The sequence below is a fragment of the Dromiciops gliroides genome, chromosome 3 (assembly GCF_019393635.1).
Source record: "Dromiciops gliroides isolate mDroGli1 chromosome 3, mDroGli1.pri, whole genome shotgun sequence".
Taxonomy (NCBI): domain Eukaryota; kingdom Metazoa; phylum Chordata; class Mammalia; order Microbiotheria; family Microbiotheriidae; genus Dromiciops; species Dromiciops gliroides.
In genome coordinates this window covers 8,279,255-8,305,654 of record NC_057863.1, presented here as the reverse complement: position 1 = coordinate 8,305,654, position 26,400 = coordinate 8,279,255, and the positions used below count along the sequence as shown (strand labels likewise).

Sequence of the window (26,400 nt, the reverse complement as noted above, 5' to 3'; positions counted from 1 at the left end):
TGCTGGAAGACCATGGTCCTTTTGCTTGAATAGTTTAGCAGAGCTTGGCAATGGGCTGGACTCCCCAACCCAAGGAGAATTTTAAGGATGGTTCTGTATTACCCATCCTCACAACCTCCCATTTTGCTGTTTGAATTGAAGGGGGTTTGAACTCCCTTCTAGGGATGTTTTGCAAACTCTGGGTCTTGGGATGCACTCAGGAATAACAGGCAGCCTTGCAAACAAAAAAGTTGCAATTGAAGTTTTTGTTCTTTTTTTTTCCCCAAAGGATATTTTCCAAACCAAAGGTGCAGATCCCTAGACACTGAGGAAGTGTTTTGCCCTTTAAAACATTATAGCTAACATTTACACAGTGCCTTAAAGTTTGCAAAGTCCTTTACAAATTTCATCTCATTCTCTTTTCACAAGAAACCTAGGAGGTAAAGGGTATTATTAATCTCACTTTACAGATAAGGAAATTGAGGAAGTAGATAGCCATTAAGTGACTTGCCAAGGATCATACACCTAATCTCTAATGCAGAATTTAAGCTCAGGTCTTCCTGACTCCACATCCCAAGTCTGGTGTGGTCCACTTCAGAGAATCATTGGAGTGAAGATTTTGAACTGGAAGAGATTGTAGCAGCATCTTACCCAGCTCCCCAATTCAAATCATTCAAATGCCACTGCAAGGTCAATTAGCCAGGGAGATGCCAACTATTACCAACATTTAAAAAAAAAAACACAACTAGATGGGATTACATGGGTCATTCACTTAATAAGCACTTCTTTTTTAATCATAAAAGGATTTTAATATTTTCCAGTTGCATATAGATATAGTTTTCCACATTTTTATAAGATTTCTAGTTCCACATTTTTCTCCCTCCCCAAGAGAGCAAGCAATCTGATCTAAGTTATAATGGTACAATCATATCCAACTTATTTCTGCTTAATAAGCATTTCTTAAGCCCTTACTGTGTCCCAGGGCACTGCTTTCAGGACCAGGGAGATCAGAGAAGTCCAAACAATAAGCTAACTCAAAACGGCCCTACTCTCAAGGAGCTCCCATTCCAATGGGGGCGGGAAGATGGAAATAAAATATAGAGAGCTCCTCTTCCACCACCAGAGGGAAAGTCCTCCTGTGGCAGATCAGCTTTGAGCTGAGCCTTGAAGAAAGCCCGGGAAAGCGAGATGATGGTACAGAGCATTCTGGGTAGGGACAGTAGCCAGAGGAAAGGCAGAAAGCTGGGAGAGGGAGCACAGTGTTGATCATTTTCCTGGGCTGGGAGGATGACCTCTGAGTGCAAGCCTAATCAGACAAAATGCTGATTATCTTTTAGGGCTGCTTCTGAGATCAGATGCATCATAGTGGTACAGTACAAAGCGTAAGGATTGCAGGATTTGGCATTGGGAGACCTGTGTTCCAATCCTACCTTTACTCCATTTGCAGCAGATCCTAGTTAATAGATGTATGAGCTTGGACAAATAGCTTAAATATCCAGCACATCCTTCTTAACCTCTATGCAACCTTTAATACTATCATTTTTTTTCCTCCTGGATACTCTTTTCTCTTTAGATTTTTATGACACTGTTCTCTGCTCATAATATGTCATATGGCTCCTTCTCAGTATTTTTTTCCACCCACCAGCTATGGGTTTCCCAATGGGCTCTGTCCTACACTTTTTTCTCTTCTCCCTCTACAATATTTTATGTGATCTCATCAATAAATTCAATTATGATCATTATTTAGATGACGGCCCTTCAGTCTCAATCTTGGATCAACTTGTTCAAAACTGAATTCGTTATCATTTCCCCAAAACTCCCCCTTCCTCTAAACTTCTCTCCTGCTGGAAGAGGTACCACCAACCTCCCCTTCACCCAGGTTCACAACCTAGTTGTCATTCTCTACTCCTTATTCTCACCATCCCCCAATTAGTTGTCAAAGGCTTTCAATTCTCCCTTTATATCACCTCTTCCATCTGCCCCCTTTTTGTTCTGACACTCTCATCACCCTGATGCATCATCACCTTAGGAATGGCCAAGGGCAACATCTCCCTGCCCCAAGTGTCTCCTCAATCCAGTCCATCCTTACCTCAACTCTCAAATGGACCTTCCTTAAGCAGAAGTCCAAACATGGTCTAGTCCTCTCCACTCAATAAACACAAGTTTGAACTTCTAGGAAATATTGTCTAGTGTCTCCCTATTCCTTCCTGTTTACCTTTTCACATCCTCCATAGACTGGTTCTTTCTTGGTTTTCCACTCTTCTTCTGCCCTATGACCTTCCCTGAACTCCATGCTTCTGTGACACTGGCTTCTTTGTTCTTCTCACAAGACATTCTGTCTCTCAGGTCTGGAATTTTTCACTGGTGTCCCCTTGCCTAGAACCGTCTCCCTTTTCCTCTCTGCCTTGAGTTTCCTGGGCTTCCTTCAACTCCCAGCTAAATCCCCATGTTCTGTAAGAAACCTTTTCTATGCCCCTTAATGTTACTGCCTTGCCCTGCTCATTATCCCCAATTAACCACCTCTCTAGCTAGTTTATACAGAGGCCTTCATAAACTGAGAGTTCCTTGAGAACTTTTTTTTTTTGTTGTTTGTTTATTTATTTATTTTGATTTTGAGAGAGGGAAGAATGTTTTATTTGTATCCCCAGGGCTTAGCACAGGACTTGGCTCATATGCTTGTTGACTAACTGACTGTAGTCCTGTTTCCTCATTGTGCTGTTTGGATATGGTCTGTATGAGCTCAGAACTTGCCTCTGTGTCTCTGTGCAAGGGAAAGGGTTAGAACATGGGAGTGTGGCTTGCATTCATACTGGCTCCCTCTGGCCCAGAAGTCGTACCTCTTGGACCTTAGATTGGAAAATGGAGCCCTCCACACACCTTGGTAATACCCTTGTCCCCTTGTGGGAAACAAATACTATCATTCACTTGCCTCCAAGTATGGTGAAATAATGACCAATGAGACAATTCTTTGGAAAAAACCAAAACCAAAACAAGACATGGCACAATGAACCAGGAGCTCTTAGGAAAAAGAACCAGGATAAATCCCAGACTTCACTGGTGATGGTGGAGAAAGATTTGGACCCTGATTGTCTGCAGTCGCCTCAGCCTTCTCTCCAGGTAGTTCAGGACCTGGGAGGTTGCAGAAGGTTTTGAGATGTGTTTGCCTTTAGTAAGGGCGGATACAGGAAATACCAAGGGAGGAGGGGAAATGTCTGTACCACTCTTCCTAGATAGATCCTAAAGAACCTTCTTCCCTGTGAGTCTTTGCCGGTGATAATGGTCTCATCTTGGAGAAGAGGAATGACACAAGAGGGTTAAGGAATCAGCTGCCCCCACCTTTCCAGGCCTCACTTTCTCCATATGCAAAACAAATAGATTGGAAAAAGATGGGGTGTCTTTTCACCTTGAATTTCTGATCCTATAATGAATGCCATTATCCTCGCTCCCAGTAATTTCACAGGAAACAACTAACTTTAAGGCATGAATGACTAAGAGTCTGAACTGAGTTAGAATTCTACTTTTGACTCTTAGCTGTATGATCCTGGGCAAGTCACTTAACCCCTCCAAGCCTCAGTTTTCTCATCTCTAAAATGGGGATAACAATAGCTCTTTCCTCATAAGACTTTTGTGAGGATTAAATGAAGTGTGTGTGTGTGTGTGTGTGTGTGTATGCATGTAAATGTAAGTAAGTCACTTTGCAAAACTTAACAGTGTCATATAAATATTATTATTATTATCATTGTTATTATTATTATTAATTAGTAGCAGCAGCTGCCTCATCTCTTCCAAAAGTATCTCCCCAGAGTAGCTTCTTAATGCAAACTTAGCTCTTATTAGTGAAGTGGGAGTAAGAGAGGGTTTGGGGAAGGTTTTTGAAGAAAAGATTTTAGAGTAATTCTGAATAAGTTCATGTCATTGCCCCTTGGGGCCATAGGAATTCAAAAGGAGCATGTGGAGGAATGATCGCGTGTCTACTTTGCAGGGTGTAGGGGGAGGGACATCCAACTCCAGGAGATCATGAAGTATTGCACTATTGGGTTTGGGGAATGGGAGGAGTATCTTTCTGACCAGACTCAAATCCCTTGAGCTAGGGTCCTTTTCTGCAGCTCTTCACATAATCTCGATCTGAATTTCCCCAAGTCTCTTGGATGGTAGTACAGAGAAATAGGATCTCCTTCTTTAACGAAAATTAGATCTCTTACTTACTTTGCTTTTTTCAGGCATTTTAAGTATTTGGGGACTAAGATACCAGGTGTGGGGATGACTGTTGCTGCCCAGGAAATAGCTAAGTGAGGACAGGAAATGGCAGGGACAGAGTTGGTCATCTGAACTACTGGCTGGGGTACTGTCCTATCTGTGAGATCTACATGATCTGTGAGCTGTCTCTAGGTGCCTGTCTTCTAGATCTTAGGGAACTTCGCTGGGGTTTCCAATATATTGCTACTTATAATTTGGAGGCTATAGCATCAGTCTTTGGCATTAAGCATTTATTAAAGTATATTAAATATTAGTAAAGAGAGAGAGCACATGGCTCTGAAAGTTCAGAAGCCCTACATACCTAGGATAGAGGGGAGAGAGAGTGGGCTGAGTGGCTGCCTCCTTCAGTGTCCCAGGTCAAGCTAGAGTGTGACAGAGCAAGCTCCCTGCGGTCTGGAGGAGAGGTGGCCCTTACACACTGCTCAAAGCTAATTGGCTAGCATCATTCACAACTACCGATTTCCTGGACTTGAGGGTGGACCATGAGGTCAGAATCCAGAGGACACACCCTCTGGGGGGAAAGGCTTCAGGTAGATGTGGTTTTAATCTCTATTTTCTCTCTTCAGAGTCCAAAGTCCGACTTTACTGCCTCTGGGCTGGCCCTCACGTGTGTGGGGGGCTCTGAGACCCCCCAAACCCATTGTTTTCTCACAGAGATAAAGGAGGATGATGAGAAGAGGGCCTTGCTTCCATATTAGGAGCTGGAGGGAACCTTAATGCTGATTCCAGCTCCTAATTTCTATAGCCAAGGGTCTGTGTGAGGCCCAGGGAATGTGAGTTACAGGCTGATGGTAAAGCAGGTAGGGAAGACTTGAGTAGGAATATGAACCCAGCTCCTTCACCTCCAAACCCTCTGACTTTCTGGTACACTCCCCCACCTCCTTATGTCGGGATTAAGAGTATGATGGAGCCCAGAACATTTAATGACAAGTGTCGGCCAAAGAGGAGTGAAGGATTCAGAGAAAGGTCTTGAGGGAATGCTGTGAGCCAAAAGAGAGAAGCAGCGTTCTGAAGGCAGCACAGCTCAGGGCTGCATGAGGAAGGTCTCCCTGAGCATGGCCACTTCTGCCTTTCATATTCTAGGGCATTTTCTTCTGGCTTTGGGCTAACCTCCACATCATTCCAGCAAACAGAGCAAACCCTATTGGTTCTCCCGGTGCCTCTAGGGCCCCTTCCCTGAGGGAAAAGAGAGCACCTTCCCTTGGTGGAAGGACTCATTCCCAGAACTCCCTGAGTCCAGAACACCCCAAATAGGGCCCTATGCCTGTGGGGAGCAGAGGAAGGCCTGGGAGGCAGGGGTCATATGAGAAGAGCCTTGTACCTGGAAAGAAGGAAACACAGCTTATGAACCAGACTCTGACATATGGTGGCTCTTGGGGAGCCTGAGTGGGTGACATCTCTGAACCATAGAGTCGTCATCTGTAAAATGGGGCTCACAAAGCTTGAGGAGGAAAAGACTTTTTAACTCTTCAACTGCCATAGGAGACACTGCCTGCTAGGAAGGAAAGAACCCTGCCTGGGCTTGTTGGGAGAGCTGGGCTGGAATGCCAGTGTGGCCCCTTGCAGGTGCATAACCCTTAGCAAGTCATTTCCCACCAGTGAACCTCAGTTTCCTAATTTGTGAAAGGAATACATTTAATGGCATGACCTCTGAGTTATTGTCATTGTCATCACCACAATCACCATCACCCCCATCAACACTTTTAGGTTTGCAAAGGGCTTTACATCTCATTTTGTCTTCCCTCTTAGATCCAGATTCTCAGTCCCGTTATTACAATAGATTTACACCTGGAAGATGCATTAACTCAATCCTCTCATTTTTTTCCAATGAGTCCCAAAGAGCTTATGTGACTATGCCGAGGCCACATGAGACCCAGTGCCAGAAGAGATTTGAACCCAGGACCCCTGAGTTTCCATCAAGGCTCCTTCTGACAGAAAAAGTGTAGAGAGTGACAAGTCAGGAATCTCTGAGGAGTTAGCGTTGAGGACAGTTTGGCCATTCCCACACCCTAGGCCTTTGCCCCCTAACCTAACCTAACCTAACCTAACCCCAAGAGATGCTGTGGTACTGGTGGTGATAAGCTCCCTGCCACCAGGGACTTCTTCATTTGTGGCTTTGGATGTTCAGTCTCTAGAAAAATGCCCAGTACATAATCACTGTATAAGCCAAGCTCATTGAAACTAACAGAAGTGAACAAGGGACCAAAGCAGAGATGTCAGTGCCTACAGCAAGCGTCTTTCCTGACCCACTCAGGATGCCAGAGAGGTCCATGAAGAAGGGGACTGGAAAGAGAATGTGGTCTGTGGAGATGCGGTTCCAAACAGGAAGCCCCCATGGGAAGGGTTTCCTATTTTTCCTGATTTCACTGTGTGTGAGGAACCCACCCCACTAGGGCTCTGCGCTCACTCCCTTCTTTTTTCTTTTATAAGGAAACCTTCAGTATGTTTGTTATGCACACAATTGGCCACTGGGCTCCATTGTCTCCCTTGCCAGGAGGTTTCTGTGCCTCCAAAGAATGGGCACTTTCAAGCCCGGCAGATGGGGAACAGTGAAGTCCATGCCTCCTGGCTGCTTTGGGGAAGGACAGTCTGGGACACCTACAGGCTGGGTGTCAGTGCTGACGGGGCAGCCTCACCCACACAAGGCTTCCAAAGGAAAGGGCTAGGAACATCAAAGGAGCTGGGTGACACCCAGAACCCTGAGACTGAACAGCTGGACCAAGCAAAAGTGGCTGTTAAGGAAAGGGCTGGGGGTGAGGGATGATCAGAGGACACACCCAGAGGCAGGAAAGAGAGCAGTTCCCTGTTCCCAAGCTAGTACCTTCCTTATACAGACCCAGAGCATGACTGAGAGAGGTTCTCAGACTCCAACACTTGGGATGACATGAGAATCCACCATCCTCCCACCTTTTGTGAAACGCCCTTTTGAGAGGAAGTGTGCTCCTTAAGAGGACTAGATTTAGCTGGAGGACCTGGGTTCAAATTCCCACCTCTGTTTCCTACGTGCTGTGTGATCTTGGTTAATTCATTCCTTTGCCCTCCTCCACAACACCCAACCATGTCTTCCGGCCTCAGTGTTTTCATCTGCAACCTGAGGAATTCGGACTGCCTGGCCTCCGTCAGTGTACAATCCCATGAGTCTCTGCTGCAGGGACAGATTTGACTCTCCTGAGCTGAACTTTAATTAATCACTTGAAACTTCCCAGAAGGGAGGTGGCTTTAAACTTGAGAGGTGGGGGGGGGGAGTGGAAGCAGCCCTTTCTTCTTGCCAAGCAGGGATCATGTTACTTCACATGCCACAGTGGGCATGGCACCAAGCCAGCAGTACTGTGAATAGGGCTGCTGACCCTGCTGGGAGGGGGCATGCCAAGAATGCCCTCCCTTCATTTTGCCTTGGGTGGGGTGGCATCCTCTACCCATGCCCAGCAGGGTGTGATGACTGGCCTTGGGGAGGGGGGAGGACACAAGGAGAGTGTTGCTGGGTTATTTGCTGGCATCTCTCTCTGGGGGTACATTCCACATTCCAGAATCCTGTTATATTTGGGTCATGGACTGACCCCAGGTGCCAGATTGGACACAACAGCTCCCCTTTTCAGCTAATAAATATTTGGTTACCAGGAGGTCGTGTCTGAAAGGATAATCCTTGGGAAGCTACTGCTCCTGAATGCAGGCAGATGGCACGATGGCCCGGGCTCTCCTCTCCCTCAAAGGATAGGCCTCCCTCACTCATTTGGGATGTCCTGAATTGGGGGTCAGTCCTCACCTGTGATGCCATCCCTGCGGAGCCATCCCAGTATGGGAGTGCTCCCCACCAATGCAGACTAGCAGTAGCTCTTGAACTTCCCCTCTTCGGGACTGAGAGCTTCTGAATTCCTTGCTTTCTCCCTGGCTCTGCTCAGGAGCTTTCTCCAACAGGAGGTCTTTCCTGGGCTTCCCCAGTGCTGCCCCCTCGACTCCTTTGATAATATTTATTTACAAGTGTAAATGTTGTATGCCCCCATCCCCAAGGGCAGATGCCATTTCCTTTTTCATCTTTGGGTCCTAACTCTCTAGATTAGTGCTTGGCTCATAGTAATTGATTTATGAAACCTCTTTGGGAGGAAGGAAGGAAGGGAGGGAGAGAAGGAGGGAGGGAGGGAAGGAAGGAAGGAGAGGAGGGAGGGAGGAAGGAAGGAAGGAAGGAAGGAAGGAAGGAAGGAAGGAAGGAAGGAAGGAAGGAAGGAAGGAAGGAAGTAAAGAAGGAAGGAAGGAAGGAAGGAAGGAAGGAAGGAAGGAAGGAAGGAAGGAAGGAAGGAAGGAAGGAAGGAAGGAAGGGGGAAGGGAAGGGACTACCTTGCCCATGGACCCAGAGGAAGCAATTGTCACATCTGAGGTTTCAGACCACATCCATCTGACCCTAAGTCTGGCTCTCTCCATGTGCTACTGACTTTCATTTGAAGGGCTGTTTTTTCCTTTGAAGCAAATCTATGCTTTCATTGGGACTCCTGGTGAGGGAACTTTCTTTACCAATGCAGGTCAGTGCCTGATCTGGGTATCTGATACTTACTGTATATCTCTGGGCAAGCCATTTATACTCTATTTCCTTGGTTCCCTCAACTATAAATTGGGGTTGCTAGTCCCTACTTCACTGGGTTTTTGTGAAGATTAAATGGAATACTATTTGTAAAGTGCTTAGCACAGGGCCTGCCTTAATAAATGCTTGGTAAATGAGTCTTTCTTCCTTCTTTCCTCCCATAGCAACTTATTATCTAAGACTTTTTTGCCTAAAATATTGAGCTTAAATGATGTCCCTCAAGGACAAACAAATGGTACTTCTTAATGGTGAGACTATTCGAGTCCTCTGGACTCTGAGGACAGAGAGCTCTAACCAACCATTATGTCACACTGTCTCATCCCCCTCTTCCATCCAATTGGCATCAGTCCACACTTGAGTATTAGGGATTGGGTTCTTTTCACACATTAATTTCAGTCTGAGAAATACTTGGTTGTAAAGAAGGTGTCTTAATGTGAATCAGTAAGGAATCCATTGGACTGCTTGGGTGGAGACTCCCTTTCCTATCAGTCAGAATTACCAGAGTGAGGAGTTGACTTTGGACCAGAGAGTTATTCTCTATGAGAGATCTCCATTCTTGCTTATAGCCTAAGCTTGTAGAACCTGGACACTGAGCAGAGCTCCACATGAATCTAGGACCAATAGGGGAAGTGCGTATGGGGAAGATTTAAGCTTCATCACAGGGTCATTGGGTGGTAGATTTAACAGTGGAACAGAGACCATGGGAACCAACCTCTTATCTATGTGTTCTGGGGCAAGTTTCTCTTCCTCAATTCCCTCATTTATAAAATGGGATAATAAAAAAGTTTGTCCTTCGCAGTTTTATTGTGAGGCTCAAGAGATAACATGTCTAAAGGACCTTTGTTGTGAACCCTGAAAACTAATCATTGTTAGGGATGATGACGAAGATAGTGAAAGTGGGTGGTGGTGGTGGTGGTGGTGGTGGTCAATGACAGTGGATAATTTCTGGGCACTAAAAATAAAAGCAGCTAGAAAAACTATGGCCAGTCCTCATCTCCCCTCTACAACTAAGAAAACACGGACTTCTGGGCTTTAAAGCCCCCAATTCCTCATGGAAAGTCCTTCTGCTCTCTACCATCACAAAGCCAGCTTAGCAGATGGACTTCACCTAAGCCCTCCTGTGATGTATACTGTATGGTGACAGCTCCAGGTGATAGGCATGCATCCCGGAACCAATTTGGAGTCAAAGTCTTGGCTTCTCGGGGAGACCCCCGAACATAACCCTCCATGAAAGGCCTCTATAGAACCCCAGCATTTCCAAAGGAAAAGGGACAACAGCGCTCTTTTAGTCTCACTCAGAAACAAAAGCAGTCCCCACTACAGAGCATCTGACAGTGCCCTCCAATAGAGCAATGAGGGACAGGATCATTTCCAAGGTATGAGGAAGCAGTAGAGGACTGGACGGACAGAACTTGCAACTTGGCCTTAGAAAGACCTAGGTTCAAAATCTGTCATAGACATACAAGAGCTGTGTGACCTGGCACAGGCCACTTAAGCTCTGAGGCATTTATAAAGTTCTTACTATGTTCCAGGCTTGATGTCAAACTCAGAAAGATACAAACGAAGGCAAAGCAGGCCAAACTAAACAATTTTTTTAAAAAACACATTAAAAAGTACCTGTTCTTTCTCAAGGAGGAGAAGGAAATGACTCTGTGTATATAGAGCACTTGCTGGATGCCAGGCACTCTGCCGAGGGCCTTACAGTGTGATCTCATTTAGTCCTCACTACAACCATCTGCAATTATCTACATTTTACAGTTGAGGAAATTAAGATTAAGCGATTTGCCCAGGGTCAGTCACCCAGCTGGCAAGTGTCTGAGGCCATATTTGAATTAAGGAAGATGAGTCTTTCTGACTCCAAGTCCAGTGCTCTCCACTGGGCCTCCAGCTGCCTCATTCTTATGAGAAACACGAGAGGCAAGTAACTCTGTTTGTAGAAGATGTTTAGTGCATGGATGAAAGGCAATCTCTGGGGGAATGCACTAGCAATGACAGGGAAGGGGAGGTTCCTTGTCTGTTAAATGGGGATAATAAGAGCACTTGACTCACGGTATTGTCGTGAAGATCAAATGAGATAATGGGAGTAAAGTGGTTTATAAAATCTAAAGCTGGATTGTCTTGCTTTTTACCATGTGTAGTTAGACTAGAAAGATTGTGTGGTTTTAGAGTCAGAAGAAGTGGCCTTAAATCCTGCTTTGGACCCCTCCTTCCTCCCTCTGTGACCTTGTAAAATTGACTTGGCCTCCCTGGACGTCAGTTCCTTTGGCTATAAATTTGGGGGGTGGGGTGGGGGAACAGACTAGGTAATCTTGCAAGTCCTTCTGGGTCCAAGTGTCTAATACTTTGATGATGTGGACAACCTTAGGTTTTTTTGCTTTTATTTTTATATTTTAAAATATGGAATGCTTCGTGAATTTGTCTGTCATCCTCACATAGGGTCAGGGCGATCTCAAATAATTCCACATTTAGTAGATGCGCTGCCAAACCCACCCACTCAGAATTTTCTAAGCCTTGGTGTGGTAAGGACTGGAGGGCCAGACTAGGGGGAGGGAGGGAGGCTGGGGAGGGGGGTTAGGGTGGCCTTGGATTCTGTGCTGCTTCTTCTAAGAGTAGGTGCTTGACACAAACAAGTAACGGCTCCCATACAAATGCCGTGTCAATGAGGTTTGCAAAGTTCTTTATGAAGATTTCCTCACTTTGGGGGGGGGGGTACTATTATTATTCCCATTTCACAAATGAGGAAACTGAGGCCAACAGATTTTGTGGGTGTCACATAGCTCATATGTGTCTGCTCAGAATTAGAGCTGAGGCTTCATGACTCCACTCCATACCCTGCAGAACCAGCTGCATAATCTTCTCCTCAATACATATTTATTGAAGAAAGTCTCTTACAAATTCCTATGAGCTTATCTCCTAGGATGATAGAGAACTCCATATCTACAAGTATAACCATATAGCTGTGGCCTTGAACTTGCTGGGAAGCTGACTTCTAAGACAGTGTGCTCCCTAGTGAGCTGTGCCTCATTCCCATGCAGGTAATGGAGTGTCCTCTGTCAGACACTTCATAGGCTGGCCCAGCTTCCAAGAACCCCAAGAGTGTGCAAAGATAGCTCTGTCATTTCCACAACTTTCGAGCGAGAAAGTGATAAAATGTGACAAAATGAGCCCCTGATGGAGGGGGGATTTCAACCCAGGTCCCCTGACTCCTAAGTCAGCAGACATCCCTCTATATCACATTGTCTCTTGCTGCATTCTCATGCTGAAGCCCAGAGAGACAAAGCTATTTGACTAAGGTCACACAGCTATATAGTAGAGTCCACACAGACCAGGTCTCTGTATTCCCATCTCTGTGCGCCATGCTTTTCCCCTTGCACCACACTTTCTTAGAATTAGCCAAGGGCTTTTCCTTTTTTCCTTATCTTCCTTCCTTTTTCTTTCTTTGTTTCTTTCTTTGTTTCTTTGATTCTTTGTTTCTTTCTTCCTTTTTTCTTTTTTGGCTAATCCACAAAAAATATTCTTGTTGTGCAAGTAGTGATCATTTGTCTTCCTCATTTTAAAAATGCTGAAACCCTGGAAGAAGAAGTCTAAAGAAGGGCTTCTTCCACTTTGTCCACTCACAACCCCTTTTCTCCTGAGAAATTTTTACTGTTGCCAAATTGTTTGTGATTACCCATATTCAGTTATGTGCTCCTATATGGGATTGCGACCCATGGTTTAAGAAGCTCTGGTCTAAGGAACTTTGGTAGACTTCACAGCATGTGGAAAAAGCCAGGTTTAACTGCACCTAATGTGCTTTTGGAGGGGGTGCTATGTACCTATGCAGTAGTACTCTGGGGTCCCAGTGGATGAGCTCTCTCTCTCTCTCTCTCTCTCTCTCTCTCTCTCTCTCTCTCTCTCTCTCTCTCTCTCTCTCTCTGTTTCTTTGTCTCTATCTCTATGTCTGTCTCTGTCTCTGTCTTTCTCTCTCCCTCCCTCCCTCTCTCTCCCTTTCTGTCTCTATCTCAGAGCTGCTTTTTCTAGGTTTCAGTCCCTCTTCTTTGTTTATATACCTCTGTGACATCCATGCAGTTCCTCTGGGCAGCTGCTGGGTGGCAGCAGATGTGCTCAAACCACTGCCCCAGTGCACTTATTTAGCCTTGCAATCCCCTGCATGATGAGGCTAGTACAAAGCCAAGCATTTAGATAGTCCTGGAGTGGTTCCTCCTGTCTCCTAGAGAGGGGGAGATAGGACACTGGGATGTCAGTAAGGGGACATTTCCTTCCTCATTGGGCCCCTCCAAAGTCCTCCTTGTAGATGTCCCTGGGGTCTGGAGATGCTCCCTGCATCCTGGGAGACCATTCCAGGAGGCACAAGCACTGACAGGTCCCACCAGGCTGGCTCGACTTCCAGGACACGCCCCGAAGTAGACAGTATGTCTATGGCCTGAGGACCAGCCAGGCTCAGCTTGGAGAAGGTGCAGCATGAGGTTGGCCAAAGGGGATGATAACTCTTTTAGCACAGCAGCTCTCACAGAGAATGTCTCCTGATAGGGAGATGTTAGGATCCCTGCTGGTGGGTGGCACCCCCTCCTCACTCCCCTGACAAGGGGAGAAATGCCTATGAACTAGAAAAGGTAGACTGTGAAAGCTGATCTCAGTCTGTAAACAGCTAGTCTGCATCATTCAAGGTAGAAAGAGAAGCAATGGCTTGGGTTTCCCCATCAGAGCAACCCTTTCTGGTCAGCTGGGTGAGAAGTGAGATGACCCTTCCTATGAGGCCTTAACTGAAACATCTCCAGTCATCGCTCAGAGTCAAGGGAGTCATTCATTCATTCATTCATTCACCCATCCATCCATCTATCCATCCATCCATCCATCCATTCATCCATCCATCTAGCCATTCATTCATTCATTCATTCATTCATTCATTCATTCATTCATTCATTCATTCATTCTTTCTTTCTTTCTTTCATCCATCCATCCATCCATCCATTCATCCATCCATCTAGCCATTAGTTCATTCATTCATTCATTCTTTCTTTCTTTCATCTAGCCATCCATCCATTCATTCATCCATTCAATCAGCATTTATTTATCACTTACCACATGTCAGGCATTATGTCAGACAATAGGTTTGTGAAGACAAAAATGAACCCATCTCTGCCCTTAAGGAACTTACATTCACTTTGGAGGAAATGGCATGTCCATGCATAAGCAAAACCAAGATATATACAAATCACTTTGAGTGGCAAGGACTTGGCGGGGGGGGCGGTCGTGGAATAGAAAGTAGCAGGGAGCAGAGGTTTCCTGAGCTGAACCTGGAAAGAAACCAGGGGTTCTAAGAATTGAAGACAAGGAAAGAGTGCAATCTGGACAGGGCAGATGCCTCTGCAAGCTCACAGAAATTGTAGGGGGAATGCCATGTGCTTAAAGGAAGCAGGCTTGGAGAAGGGTGCTGGAGCCAGACTGTGAAGGGTCCCCAATACCAGGTTCCTTTCATGTGGTCAGGCTGATTTGGGTAGTGTAGGTCAGGGGGCAGATTCCCCATGGCAGGCTGGCTTGGGCAGGACTTTTCTGCCTATGGTGCCCTGCTCTTTCTGTCATCTGTCATTGAGTTCGTCTGATGTGGTTGTTTTCTTACTTAGGACTGTGAATGGAGCCAAGCCTAAAATCACATAAAGAATAATTTTATCCTTAGCTGATGAAAGGAGAAAGAGCCATCGCATGGACACAGCTGACCCAATCATAGTGGCGCAGACTCAAATTGGGCAGGAACCTCGACGGTCAGCAGGGTTCATTCCTTTATTTTGCAGATGAGAAAACTAAGGTCCAGAGAGGGAGTGCTCTGCCCATGGTCCAATTGGTACATTATAAAGCCAGCATTCGAATTCAGGGCCTCTGACACAGAATTTGGACATCTTACCCATTACCATAGTGGCTGTGTGCATTTCCTACAGTAACATCACTACCTGTTTTTTCCCTCTTTTTGTTGTCCAGTCATTTTAGTCATTTCTGACTTTTAATGACCTTTTCTGAGGGTTTCCTTGGCAAAGATACTAATAAAAGAGTATCCCTCTCAAGGTCATTTTACAAATGAGGAAACCGAGGCAAACAGGGTTAAGTGACTTGCCCAGGGTCAGAAAACTAATGAGTGTCAGAGGCCGAATATAAACTAATGAAGATGAGTCTTCCTGACTTCAGTTCCAGTGTTCTAACCACTGTGCCAGCTAGTTTATTCCCTACTCTCCATCAATATTTTATGGGCAAAAGAAAAACCCCTGAGTGGCCCCAATGTAGTATCATAGAACTGGGCATGATTTGTTCTCAATGCTGCTAAATCTATGTTTGAGTCTCAGTCGAGTTCTATGGCCTTAGGAAAGTTGTGGGACTCAGTTTTCTTATTTGTAGCAAAGGGTTGAGTCGGGATAATTTCTAAGATCTCTCATGCCTGGAGTATTCTAGGATGGTGTTACAAGCACCTCACATTGAGACACATTGAATTGGAACATCTCCTTGTCTTGAGACAAACTGGTATTTATGTATTTGAGAATGTACTTATGTCTGGGTTCAGATGAGATAACGCGATGCCCATCTGTCAGTACCAATAAGGTGCTTCTGGTCATTGTGTGTTAAAGTCATCAGTCCAATTGATAAAAGGCAAAGAAGCCCTTTGCCAGGGGTTTGAAAGCTCCTCTCTGCTTATCCCTGGCATAGACCAGCCATGTCTTAGAGCTTGGACCCCATATGTCATTTAGACATATGGCATGGTCTTTAGGGGATGAGGGCTATTGATACTTTAATATGCCTGAATGTCTGTAGTCGTAGATTCAATGAGAATTGTTTGGCTCTTGAGGTCAAAACAACTCTCTAGTGGAAACCAGGATGTCTCTGCCCTAGATAGGGTTATGACCTTTTTTAGGATTGAACAGGACATTGGAGATCACATTGGAATCATCCTAGAGAAGAGAAGAGTGATTTGCCCATGGTCACACCACTAGTAATATAGACAGACCAGAAGAAACTAAAAGTGAGGTCTACGTAATTAGGTCTCCCTTTTGCTGTGATATAGGTTCATGGATTTAGACCTGGGAGTAATCTTAAAGGACAGAAAGCCTCAATTTTTTTCAATGTTTGAGGAAAATGAAGTCTATAAATGTAGAATTACTTGTCCAAGGTCACATAAGTAACAATGGGCAGAGTCAGAATTTCCCACCCAGATCTCCTCTTTCCAAGTCACTCACTCCCCTGCTTCCTAAACAAGCCACTGCTCAGTCACTACTGACTGACCGCTTGTCAGTCCTGGAGTGAGTTATCTCAACTCTTAGCCTCAGCTTCCCAATATGGAAAATTATGTTGGTGATGAAGGCAATAATGAAAATGCCAACAATTATATTTATAACAACCCGCACTCATATATTTTTATTTTTATCAGAAGTTAGACTAAAATAGAATTTCCCCAACAGTCTTCCCCAGTGCCCTGGTCTATCATTCCTTGAAGAAAATTTGATAATGAAACTAATCTTGTTTCTCTTAAATTTTAAATTATGTAAATATAAACTTATTAGATATCACAATTTATTATGGAATTAATTTCTCCATTATTTATTTTACACAACATCCTTGACTCGCCAAAGGATGACCAATCCTCAGACTTCCTAAATCACATTTTGTCTGACAGGTTCCATCCATTTTTAATCCCTGGAGTATTCTATGGCTAAATTAACTTCTGTAACAACAGGCCAAATGGTGACCAGAGCATTATGTATTAGAAAGAAGATTTCAAGACAGGAGAGTTCACTTCAAATACCAACTATAGTATATTATCCAAGGGAACAGAGACAAGCCTTTTAAAGTCTCTGGACCTAGTTTATTTCCTGTAACATAAGCCTGTTGGACAAGTTAATCTCTAAGGCCTTTCCACTTCTAAATCCTATACTATCATGTTTTATATTATCTTCTAGTTGTAAATTTTACAATTCGATCACCAGGTTTAGTGTGGGATATGTGAGGGCAATAACAATTAGGAAATTATGGGTGAATTGACATTCATTGCCAGGTTTGCTAATAGAGTAGGTAGAAATAATAAATCAAAGAGCAAACAATTTAATTAGTACAGAACACTCAAGCAAGTATTAAGGAAAAGCTAGATAGAAAAATGAATTTCTTCCCCTCCTCCTCAGAGGTATATGTTCTTACCATGTCTCTTATGCTCAATTAAACTCAACAGTCATTTTTTTAAAAGTATTTGCTATGTTCCAGACACTTTGTTAAGCCCTAGCAAGGCAAATATAAGGGGAGAGGGAGGAAGAGAATAAACACTTATACAGCATCTACTAGGGATCAGGCACTGTGCTAAGGACTTCTTATAAAGATGATCTCATTTGGTCCTTACAACAGTCTATTGAGGTAGGTGGAAAACAAGAGAAAGCCACATCCTCAAAGAGCTAATGAGGAAAACAGTGAGTAACAGGAAGCTGAAAAGCATGGAGGGGATTTAGGGGCACGTGGCTGCCCTGGCACTTTCTGAAAAGGGAGGTTTGAGGGGCCACAGGGACAAAGAGCTCTTCCAGGGTGAGAAGGCCACTGTGGCCTTAGTTTCCTCAAATGTAAACAATTAAGATATTGGATTATATGACCACTAAGTCTCCTTCAGCCTCTAAATCTAAGAAAACCAAGTGGAATATCGCTATTCTTTTCTAAAAAATTCCTAAGCTATGTAGTTTCTCAGGTCCACAGTCATACCCATTGGCCATATAAAGAGCACTTGAAATGGCTGGTTTCCTCACCTTCTCCAGATGAGGAAATTGAGGTTAAAGGGTTAAGTGACTTGGCAGGGTCACTGTGCTAATAAGTTTCCAAGGCCAAATTTGAACTCATCTTCCTGAGTCTAGGTCTAGAATTCTATCCACTGCACCATTTAGCTGCCCATTAACACAAGTTCCAAAATGGTAAAAACAATGAATCAATGAGTGTGGCTTTTCCCTTGGATTCAACAATGAATTTTTTCACTGGAAAAAAAAGGGATCTTTGGAGAATTTATGGCTCTCCTGTCTAGCAGTTTGAAGCAGGAAATCATACTTCACAGCATAGGGCTGGGCACTCGTTGTGTTTCAGCCATGTTGCCTGTCTGTGCTGGGGTTCTCATCTGCTTAATTCTTAGATGAAATTAGAGTCCATTCATGAAAAAAAAGAATGCATTTTTGTATGCTCACTTAGTTCTGAAACATGCCTAGGCATATTTGAAACAGCCCCCAGCACTTTCCATTGACCAGTTCAAGTAAATGGCTAAGTTAGCCAAGATCTGACTGTTCCTATGGAGAAATGCTATTTTGCTTGTCTTGAAGCCAATACAAAAGGTGGATTGGGGATGGCCAGGTGATCTGCCTTTTCCACAGCCGGGTCTCCTCCCTACTCCCTACTTTGTTTCTCAGGTTTCTAGCACTTATAGATTACATTTCCTAATTGGGACTGATCACTGTGGGGAGAGGGTATGTGGGGAGGGGACTCAGAAGGCTACAGGATTCTGTGAAAGTCTTTGGCAGTAAAATAAGGCTTTCTGTGATCTGCTATGAGGACTCTAGTAATTCCTCAGGTTGCAAAAAAGACAAAAATAAATCTAGATTAGTGGCATGGCTCACCACTTGGTGATGGGGGTTGGGGAAAGGGACCATCATTCATCAGCTTTAGAAAAGGAATCCTGTTTCCAGTGGACAAGAGACTCCTGTGACTATCATTAAGCTAAAAAACTACATGCTCAGCATATCGCCAAGCTATATGAACATACTTCTGTGTCAGTCTTGTCTCAGTGCCATTCCTCGCACTGGCCAGTCCTTGAATTAGATACCTACATAGAGTGCTCACACCTGGCCAGGCCTTCCAAGATAAATTCTGTGTGGGTAAATGTACGTTAACCAAAGGCGTTGGTGGGACAAGAGCATTGAAGTGGACGGAGGTGAACATGGGAGCTCTTAATGGTGGGGCCTGTAGCCCCATAGCACCAGGCAATTCTGCTGAGGCCAAGTGACTGGTCCGTGCTAACCTACCTGAACTCATTGCTCAGATCTATGTCCACTATGGTTCTAGACTGCCATATATCCCCATGCCAGTGATTTTGAATTCCCTGAAGTCATTGTTCAAATCCCACGGAACAGTGTCTTATTCTCCTCCCCCTCAACCCAGCTCCTACAGCATCCCATTCTAAAAATACCAACCGTTTCACTGTGCTCTATGGAATGCTTGTTCTAAAGGTAACAAGCTAGATTTCGTCTTATTTTTTCTTTCCTCTCTCACTCCTTCCTTCTTGCACTCACTGAGTCATGGATCTTTCCTGATAAGACAGCTTGGCTGGCTTGCCTTTTCCAGCATTGGCTGGACTCTCACTGGTCACGGTAGGAGAGTAGAATTGCTCCTTGATCCTCATGGCTGCTTTCGCACACCCCCTCTACCATCACCACTCAGCACCCTCGACTGCTTTGAAGTTCATTCAATCCATATTTATCACTCAATCTAGATTCTGGCAGCTGTTGTGTACTAAGCTTTAGGAGAGTCAGAAATGGCTGTACCCTTGCTCTAGCCTCTTGCCATCACTATAAATCCTCCATGTTCCTGTTCCTCAACTCTGAAATCCTCTCATGTGATCCTAAGCAATTGTAATTCCACCACTTCCTTTGTCTTTCAGCCCCAAGTCCTGGACTTCATCCTCTCTGCCACGTCCCATCCCTCCACCCTGCAGTTCTTTTCCAGGCCATTCCCTATGCACAGGTTGAATCCTGAATACATGGGAAACCATTGCAGCTCTACACAGCCCTCTTTTCTTGAGTCAATTACCCCTTATGCTTCCCAAAGTTCTTGTCCTGCCAAACCCCAGCCTGGGCTCACATCCACCATACTCTGCCTTTATGCCCACTTATAGTCTGAGAAGGAAGCTGGGGAAAATCACAAAACTATGCTAAGTGGTCCACTACAAATTTATGTTACATAATCTCAATAGGGCCCTCACTGTGACAAAACAATCCTTTATTCTCCTTAAATTATTTATCAGGCACCTTACCACAACAGCTTTTCCAAAACTTTTTTTTTTATCCTTCCCAAAGCCTTCAATACTCCCCTTCTCAGCTGAGAACCTTGCTTCATATTTTGGTGGGGAAAAGAAAAAAATATGGCCATTTGCAGAGAGCTCCCTCTTCTCCCTCACCCATGTTCTTAGCATACCCAAGTGCTATCTGATGTGTCCTCTTTAAGCCCATGTCCCTTGCTTTGCCAAGGTAAACCCCTCTACGTATACAAGCAATCCCATTCTGTCCCATCTTCTTCAAGAGGTCATTCCTGGGGCAGCTAGGTGGTGCAGTGGATAAAGCACGGGCCCTGGATTCAGGAGGACCTGAGTTCAAATTTTACCTCAGACACTTGACACTTACTAGCTGTGTGACCTTGGGCAAGTCACTTAACCCCAATTGCCTCACTTAAAAAAACAACAAAAAAAAGAGGTCATTCCCTCTATCATTGCCAGCCTCTTACTTATTTGCAATCTTTCCCTATCTACTGGTTCAGGGTAGCTAAGTGGTACAGAGGATAGAGCACTGGGCTTGAATCAAGATGACTCATGGGGCAGCTAGGCAGCACAGTGGATAGAACACCAGCACCAGTCCTGGAATCAGGAGGACCTGAGTTCAAATCTGGCCTCAGACAATTGACAGTTACTAGCTGTGTGACCCTGGGCAAGTCACTTAACCCAAATTGCCTCACCAAAAAATGAAGAAGAAGAAGAAGAAGAAAGAAGAAGAAGAAGAAGAAGAAGAAGAAGAAGAAGAAGAAGAAGAAGAAGAAGAAGAAGAAGAAGAAGAAGAAGAAGAAGAAGAAAGAAGAAGAAGAAAGACTACGACGACGGCGGCGAAGACGACGGCGGCGACTCCTCATGCTCCTGAGTTCAAGTCTGGCTTCAGACACTTGTTTGCTGTGTGATCCTGGGCAACCTCAGTTACTCATCTCTAAAATTACCTGGAGGAAAAAATAGCAAATCTCTTTAGTATCTTTGTTAAGAAAAGTCCAAACGGAGTCATGAAAAAGTCAGACAAGACTGAAATAACTGAACAATGTGGTATATTAAAAATAAGAAAGACATAATATCTGGGTAATTAACAATCATTTTATTAATTATGGCTAGCAGATAATTAATAAGAGGTCAGTGGCACTCTCTGGGACCAAAGACAAATCATGGTGGCTGCTCAACCTTTAAATATCCTTGTGGAGTGGGTGTTCCAAACAGATGGAAATCAACTCTGATGGGTTAACAATTAATGATGGTTGCCCTAGACTTCTAGGACAGATGCATAGTTTTCACATCTATGGGTTAAGTTCTTATTGCCTTGAATAACCAGTTTTGGCTGGGGGAGGTACTGGTTGTTCTGGTTGTGGTTATTGTTGATTTGCTTAGTTTAAGCAAATGTGAGATAGGACAGCCTTCTGATTCTTTAGTGCTGAAGTTAATTCTTCAATAGAAGTTCAACACACCTGCATTAAAGTACACTAAAAGTAAAATCAGATCCTGGGTGAACCCTAGAAACTCCAAACCAATAGGGTTAATGCTGATCCCCAACAAAAGACCTTACTAGATTATTAAAGGAAGAGTGCAGTGAACTTAAGGAACTTTCTTAAGGGAGACACTGAACCCCAGAAATCATCTGGGAGATGGTAAGAATAAACTATACTAAACTGATTCAGTCTCCTTTGGTGAGAAGTTCATTGGTGTGGGCAATAAGGCTACTGGGTAGTCATAGATTACATTGATTCCAAATGGGGTTTTGGCAGAATCATTTATTATATCTTTGTTAACAAGTGAAATTCATGGGTTGGTAAATATAATGTATAATAATCACTAATATTTATATAATGCTTTAATTTTTTGCAAAATACTTTACATATATTAATTCATTTGATCTTTAAGCCAACTCTGTGATGTAGGCAGCATTATCATCAACCCCATTTTACAGGTGAAGAAATTCATAAGTTTCTAGGATTCTATTAATTATAAATGTCTAAGGAAGGATTTAAAATCAGGTCTTCTTCACTCTAAGCCCAGAGTCCTATCCATAATGGCACCTAGATTATGGGTAAGAGTAAAGTGAGGTGAGCTCATGATTGCATTTGTTGTGTTCTACTTTATGTATTTAAAACATGGTGATGAGATATGGGTCCCAGGCTTTATCCAATGGCCAAAGAGGACCGTGACACACAGACACACACACAAAGTTTAAGGACTCACGCTCCATTGGCTTCTGCCTCCACTCTCTACAGTTTGATTCCATGGATGAGGCTGCGCAATTGCTTTGACCTCGGGTTGTGTCTTCAAAAGGGTCCTAGCTGGCTGCTGTGGTGACAAGTTTATTTAGTAATTGAGGAGGGAGTCTGAAAATGCTGAAACTAAAGAAGGAGGAAAGAAGTGGTTCTGAAAATCATGAAGCAAAAGTTAGATGACCGTGAATTGGAAATATTCTAGATGGGATACTTGTTCAGATTGGAGCTTGATGGCTGCTGGTATCCTCATCCTCTCTGAAATTCTGTGATTCTGTAGCTGGGCTTTGAGGTGGCCATTCCCATAAGTGTTCCACTGGGATCCATCACTTCTCCAGAAAAGAATAATTAAAATGCAAATGCCCTCCAGCCTTCCTTACTTTGCATTGGCTGATTTGCTAGATTATCTCATTGAGAATTTAGGTTTGGAAGATATGAGAAACAGGAAAGGTGAGTCTCTGTGGCAATGGTTTGGATAGCATAGTGATGTGAGAGGCCTGGGCTAGGGAGGGTAGCTCATTGGTGATGGGCTGACTAAGCCTTCCAATTGGAGGTCTTAACATAAAATAGGAAAGGCAAAAGAAGAAGGGCTGAAACTGAACATTGCACACTTCAGAATTTTGCCCAAGGCTACTTTGTTTGGAATTTATATTGAATACTGTGGTTGGCCTGGAGTAGTGATTAAAGGAGGTTCTGTGTAGTATCTAACTAAAAAAATAGAAAGCAAGAATGGTGTGTGTGTGTGGGGGGGGGTTGGGCTTCATGAGGTAAGTGGGCTGTGTATATACCTATGGAGTGTCTCTACATGTATCTCTGCATGTGCTGTGTATGTGTCTGTGGGGTGTTTATATCTGTCCATGTATTTGTATTATTAGTGTGTGTAAACCCCTGAAATATAAATAACCCAAGTAATTCCCTAAAAAACTAAATGTTTTGTTGTACAGGGTACGATGTCTAGAACTTGGTGTTAGCATAACCACTTTGAATTACATGCTTATGGATTCTTATTTTTCTGAATAGCATGGCTGTGGTTAGATTTTTTTAAAACATCAGTATGTTTTGTCTTATTTTTAAATTGACAAACACCAAGAAATACAAATATTCCCATATATTACGAAGCACAAAATGGGGATTGTACATGACATTGTGAATCTCCACTATCTGTTTTGTTTTGTTTTTTTGGGGGGGCAGGGCAACGGGGTTAAGTGACTTTCCCAGGGTCACACAGCTAGTAAGTGTTAAGTGTCTGAGGCCGGATTTGAACTCAGGTCCTTCTAAATCCATGGCTAGCACTCTATCCACTGCGCCACCTAGCTGCCCCCTAGGTGTTTTATTCTTATTTTTTTTCTTGGTTTTTTTTTTTTTAACTTTATAATACATTCATTACCTTATTTGCAATGTTCCTGCTTCTGTGCTTCTCTCTAAACTTCCTTCTGCTCTTTTTTGAACACTTTAGAAAAACGATTCATTGATGGTCTTATTTTTTTAACATTGCTGACATTACCCCATCTTTTCCTCAAGTCTCAGTCTCAAACATCACAAAGCATAAAACCCAACCTGTAACCAATAAACAAAGTTAAGTCAAACAAATCCACACATTCACAATGTCCAAAAAATGTATGTTTCATTTCCATCTCTAGCACAGTGATTGACCATTGATCCAAGTTCTACAAAATGAAAAGATGAAGGGTCCTTCTCCCAGACAATGCATGTCTCCTTCCACTGGGCATTCTTAGAATGGAAGCTATGCTTACCACCCTCTTCACTCTACTTCCCATCAAAGCCTAGTGATTCTTCCCTAAAGTGCCAACATTTGAAGTGATCTGGCAACATCAAATAGAAGACAGCATTAGCCTCTGGACAATGATCCTTAAGTCACTTTAGATCATTTTCACTGTCTTTGAGTAAGCTCAATAACATCTTATCATTAAACACACACACACACACACACACACACACACACACACACACACACACAACATTCAAGCTCCAAGCCCCCAGGTAAGAACCAAAGTCTGATCATTAAAATACGTCTAGTCCTTGACATGTTTAAATTCTAGTTCATTCGAGCTAGTGACTGTGTAGTCCTTTTTAATACTCTCTGAATGCTACTTAAGAACTACATGACTTAAAATACATAGGCTTTTTTTTCTAGAGAAAGTTGACTTTAGAGTACTATTAGAAATAGCTAACCAACAGCTTAAAATAAATAATTTTGGATTTAAATTTACAATAGAAAATGGGGAAAAAAAGAAAGTAAAATGTTTCCACACTTGTCTTCAGGCTTTAAAGGCATCATATGCCACAATGTCAAACCTAAATCTTTGTTGAATAAGCTAGAAGGTTTTTTTTGTTTGGTTGGTTTTTTTGTTTGTTTTGCTTTTTTGTTTTGTTTTGTTTTTGGTGTCCAGCTTGTCATATTTACTTGCCAGTTCTAGAACAAAAAAAGATTTTCCCAATGTCTTCAGGAATCTGATCCCTACAACAAGGCCTCTGTTTCTCTCTGCCTTAGCTCAGCTCTTCTTCCTGTCTCTCCTCTCTCTTCTCTTACAAACCAATTCAAGTACTCTCTAGTGAGGACAGTTCCCTTCAGCTTCTTGTTGTTTCTCCTTTGTTCCCGAAGAGGACCATGACATCAGGGTGATCTTATGACTTGCACTGAATTGGATTTAAGTGAGAGAGAGCTGCACAAGGTCACCAACCTCACTCTCTCCTCAAGAGTCACCTGGGTCTTGTGGTGAGAAATCCATTCAGTTGCTTGCAGATGACCCCAGATGTTTAAGGTAATTGGGAGCAAGTGACTTGCCTAGGGTCACACAGTTAGGAAATGCCCAAGGTTAGGCACGGGGAAAGTTACTCAAGCTCTTGCTAAATTAAGATCAATACCAAACCAAATAAACAACAACAACAACAAATCTCAGAATCATTAGTGAAGGTTTAAATTAGTACCTCTGACCATGGGGGGAATATATCTTGTTTCTTGTTGTTCAGTCACTCAGTTGTATTCGACTCTTAGTGACCTCATTTGAAATCTTTTTTGGCAAAGATACTAGAGCTATTTTGTGTTTCCCTTCCCAGCTCATTTTATACATGAAGAAACAGAGGTAAATAGGGTTAAGTGACTTGCCATGGGGAACACAGCTAGTACTTTGCCTGAGGCCAGATTTGAACTCAGGTCTTCCTGACTTCAGGCCTGGCATTCCCCTAAATTTGGTTTAACTTATCTGTGAATTCCATTACACAAGAATTAAATTCAAGCTTATTGACTTATAATTTGAAGCCTCTATTTTAACTCTTTTTTTTTTAATGTGGAAAACATTGTCTTTGCCCATGAAGTCTTTTTTTGAATATTCATGGGTCTTCAAATATAGTGGACAGTGGCTAAACAATCACATCTTTGAAATCCTTTAGAATCCCTCCATGTTGTTTATCTGACAGAGATTACTTGCAATCATCCAGCACAGTTAGATACACTCTTTTTATAGCTTCAAAGATTTCATCTATCTCTTCATTTACTTTCTCTCATTAAGCTCTCTTACTATCTCTTCATGGATCATTTTTTATGAGCTGCCTTTTAGGCATGTTTTTAATCCTTATTTAAAGCTAATCCTCCTTAGAAGAGAAAATAGCAACAGAACACCAGATAAATGGCTCTACCTTTTCTCCATGAGTCATTATTATCACCCTAGAAATCAAGAGTAGTGCTTTCTTTGAGGTTGTTTTTTTTTTCTTATTTACCCCAATAAAGCATTACAAAATGATTTCCCCTCCTTTGACAAATCTCATCAGCCCCTACTCATTCTGAGGATCAAAGGTCCTGAAAGAATTCTTCCAATATTGTAGGATGCTTTTGTATCCAACCTACTTTAGCTTCCCTCGCTTCCATCTTCTCCAAATGTCAAAATCCATATCAACTAGTGAGTTCCCTCAGCATCCATATCAAGTTCTGTAAACAATGGTTCTTTTAATTTTTTTTTTACTTATTTTTTTTTCCTTTGTATCCTCAGAATGTGATTCTTGACAATTTCTCTTCCCATCTGGCCTGGATTCCTCTAAGGAATTTTAAGCCATGAGAGGGAGAGAGAGGAAGAGAGAGGAAGAGAGGGAGAGACACTGAGGGGTGGGGGGAAGAAGAGAATAGGGGGAGGGAAGAGAGACAGAGACAGAGAGCACATTATCAGACATCTGAATAACTGAAATCCACAATTACAGTATGATCTTCTGTCTGCCCTGATCAGAGAACATCTAGGGTGCTCATTTCCGGGAGCCACATCAAAACAGCATATATAAACCCAAGTGTTCCCAGAGTGGGATAACCAGGA

The 26,400-nt window shown here is 43.2% G+C and overlaps 1 protein-coding gene across 1 annotated transcript in view; it reads left to right on the top strand.

The window, feature by feature from the left end:
- TPRG1 (tumor protein p63 regulated 1) overlaps nt 1-26,400 on the top strand; it is a 136,841-nt gene that overhangs the window by 70,230 nt on the left and 40,211 nt on the right. The gene's annotated exons all lie outside the window — the stretch shown is intronic.